Source organism: Dermacentor andersoni, chromosome 3, assembly GCF_023375885.2.
Source record: "Dermacentor andersoni chromosome 3, qqDerAnde1_hic_scaffold, whole genome shotgun sequence".
Lineage (NCBI taxonomy): Eukaryota > Metazoa > Arthropoda > Arachnida > Ixodida > Ixodidae > Dermacentor > Dermacentor andersoni.
In genome coordinates this window covers 167,792,912-167,796,607 of record NC_092816.1, presented here as the reverse complement: position 1 = coordinate 167,796,607, position 3,696 = coordinate 167,792,912, and the positions used below count along the sequence as shown (strand labels likewise).

The window sequence follows — 3,696 nt, the reverse complement described above, 5'->3', positions numbered from 1 at the left end:
AAAGAGCTGTGGAAGATCCCGGACCTAGGTTACGCCCTGTACACAGACGACATCACGCTCTGGGCCACCAAGGGCTCCCTAGCGCGAAAAGAGGCGACCCTTCAAGAGGCTGCGACGGCGGTGGAGAGATTTGCGGCGGCGAGCGAGATGCGTTGCGCGCCCGAGAAGTCCGAGGAGATCCGGGAGCACGGAGGAGGAATCTACAGGTCCCCAGGCGCCATCGACCTCTATCTTGAGGGCCAGAAGATCACGGAAGGCAATAAGACTAGGATTCTGGGTTCTTGGATCCAGAGCAACCTGAATGCCTCCCGCACTATCTAAACCCTAAGGTCTACCACCAACCAGATCTCGCGGATTATCAAACGAATTACAAGAAGCCGCAAGGGCATGCGAGAAGTGGAGACGCTTTACCTCGTCCAGGCTCTGGTGATCAGCAGAGTAACGTATATCATGTCGTATCACTACCACTCGCTAAACAAACGCGCCCAAGAACACGTCGATGCTATCATCAGAAGTGCGTACAAAACGGCCCTGGGTCTCCCTGTCACCACCTCAAACGGTAGGTTAGCGGCCCTCGGGATCCCCAACACCTTCGCTGCTAAGCTATGGTCTCAGCCGTAGCTGGGGTCTCTGCCCTGACGGAGGCCGCAAGGGTCAAAGAGTTGTCTCTCCCGTTCACGGCGGCTCCCGTAAAGAGGCCCCCTACAGCGTACGCCGCCACGTCCACGTACCTGCTTCGGACGTGGTTATTGCTTCACAAAGAGGCAGACTACCCCCTTGAGTCACGGCGTACACATAAGTGTACGCGATTTTGCGGATTTTTTTCCTCTCTTGGAGTTCAAATTTCCCGCGCGAAAGACGTTTGTGTAGGTTTGTATGTGCACTGGGCAAGACTACTAGCGCCATCTGTCGTTGCAATCGAGAAATGAAGTCGTAAACACCCACTTCCAAGATGGACGCCGCCTCATTCTATGGGAACGCTGGTAAGTGATTTACCAAGCCAAAGGTTTCTGGATTTGTATTGCTAATGGGAGGCAACTGCGCGGTTTTGTATGCTCGTAAAGACACAAGGAACACGTAGAAACCGTGAAATCTATCAGAGCTGCATTACCGCGCTAGAAAATCCCGCTCAAACTTCAGCGTACACAATTGTGTACGGCGTGCCGCTATCGGCACAAACCGAAAGATGGCGTATCTTGTACTTGAGGTTTTTACTGATAGAACGTTTGGTGTTTCCGCATTTCAGACTTGAGAAATCATGGAAGACAACGAAGAAGACTCGATGATGACTCGGCAGAAAGACTGCTGTCCAGAATTGGCGATGGGAACACGTCGCATATTCGACTTTCTGACGACGAGGAAGAAGAAGGGCATCCCAATCAATCTGTGAGTGGCGGAATGACCGCGATTGTGATTCTGTCGTGTTTCCCTGGGCAATTATAAAATAAATTTTGTTTGGCAGGCGGCCGTCACAGACAATGAAGCTGGTCCTTCCGGACCAGCTGAGCGTCTTGATCCTCTGCTAGACCATGATGAGCAACAAAAAGACGCCGGCCGACAAAAGAGGAAAGCTGTTTGAACCAGTGCGGAATTTGAGCCGCCCGACACCACATTTCATTCTGCAGGCCGTGATGTCAGTGTTGTGATTGAAACGTGTGAGTACTTGTTCAGGTACTTTACAGAAGAACTGTTTGAAGAGATTGCACGTTGCACGAACATCTACGCGCTTCAGACTTAAGGAGCCATCCTTGGAACAACACCAGAAGAAATAAAAACGTTCTTTGGAATGTTATTGATAATGGGAACACTGAAATTCCCACGCATCAGGATGTACTGGAGTCCTGCAACGCAAATTCCAAGTGTGTCGGGAGCAATGATTTTTCAGGCTCCGTTCTGCACTACATGTCACTGAGCCAGACCCAGATCACACTGGAACTGACAAGTTTTGGAAAGTGCGACCGCTCCTTGATGCTGTCAGGAAGAGATGCCTTGAACTGCCTCCTACTGAAAAAAACAGCATCGATGAGCAAATGATCCCCTTTACAGGGAGAGTCGTTGCGAAGCAATTTGTCGGTAACAAACCCAACCCCGAAGGTGTGAAAGTGTTTCTGCGTTGCAGCTCCAGTGGTGTCGCGCATGACTTCGAGTTTTACCAGGGAAAAGGTACCGGCACCTCAGTGGAGCTCAAGCACCTAGGGCTTGGTGGCTCCATTGTGATGAGGTTGACTCAGCACCTCCCAAAACTGCGTAACTTCAAATGTTGTTTTGATAACTATTTCACTTCGATAACACTGCTTCAAGAACTGAAGGAAATAGGTATTTGGGCTATTGGCACCATCCGTAGCAATAGGCTGCAAGGATGTCCACTGAAGTCGGAGAAGGCCCTTAAAAAAGAGGGACGCGGCAGTATGGATGCCAGTGTCACCAAAAGTGGTGACGTCACAGTTGTCAGGTGGCAGGACAATGGCATTGTGAATGTTGCGTCGACATTCGTGGGTGTTGGGGAGCCTACAAATGTTAAACGTTGGAGTGAGGCATCAAAGAAGCATGTTGACATACCGTGCCCTGAAATCATCAGCCAGTACAATGAATCGATGGGCGGAGTTGACAAGATGGATTTTTTGCTGTCGTTGTACCCACTAAAACAAAGAACAAGGAAGTGGCCAGTACGCGTCATCTCTCATTTCACGTCATTCTCATTAGTGAATGGATGGCAAGAGTACCTGGCTGACGCAAATGACAACTGCTTCCAACGCAGGAAAATTCTGGACTTGTTGGCATTTCAGAATGATGCGGGCTTGGCATTGATAATGTGCAACAAGAATGGTGCCAGGAAACGCGGTCGCCCAAGCAACGATGCGAAGGAGCCCCCAAGGAAGGTGCACAATGCTGAGCCGCGGCCCGTAAATGCCGTCCGGTATGACGGAATGAACCACTGGCCAGCACACACAGGCCATAGCTTTGCTCAGAGTTGCAAGCTAGAAGGCTGCAATTCAAGGACGCGAGTGCGATGCCGCAAATGCAACGTGTTCCTTTGTCTTTCAGCGACAAATGACTGCTTTTACGCATTCCATAACAAATGAGCTTTCAGTTTCCTTTTTTGAATGGCATTTCTATGCGAAATAAACAAATGCTTTGCCTCAGACTCGAAATGCAACTTTGTCTCATTTGTACTGGCTGAGTCACAATGTACACATATGTGTACGCGTGCTAAAATTCAGTAAGGAGGAAAACAAATTTTTTTCTTTGCTTTATTTTCATTCTGGGAACATCCTCTTGTCGAAAAAGCATGTGGAATAATTTTCCCGCACTTTGCTTTAATTCGTGACTGAAGGGGCTACGGAACACGGTGGCGGGCAGAGCCATCCTCCACTAGACCGGAACTGCAATGGAGCTCCGTGCCCTCCTTGGGCAATGATCACTCCCGCCTGGGGTCAGAGGCAAGATCAAGGCGAATACGATACCGAAGCACATGAGTCATGAACTCCATGAAGGACGACGCAAGGCTCGCGTCGACAGACAGCGTCGATAATTCAAGGGTGACCCGCACGTAACGTACGTCGACGTGGCGGTGTACCCTGTAGGGGGCCTCTTCACGCTACCCGCCGTGAACGGGAGAGACAACTCCTTGACTCTTGCGGCCTCCGTCAGGGCTTAGACCCAAGCTACGGCTGAGACCATAGCTGCGGCGCTAGT

The 3,696-nt window shown here is 50.4% G+C and overlaps 1 long non-coding RNA gene across 1 annotated transcript; it reads left to right on the top strand.

Moving 5' to 3' along the window:
* Positions 1-1,091: 1,091 nt before the first annotated feature.
* Positions 1,092-3,145, top strand: LOC140216468 (uncharacterized). Its single transcript, XR_011893152.1, has 2 exons — positions 1,092-1,386; positions 1,463-3,145. It is a non-coding gene; the product is annotated as an uncharacterized lncRNA (long non-coding RNA).
* Positions 3,146-3,696: the final 551 nt, after the last annotated feature.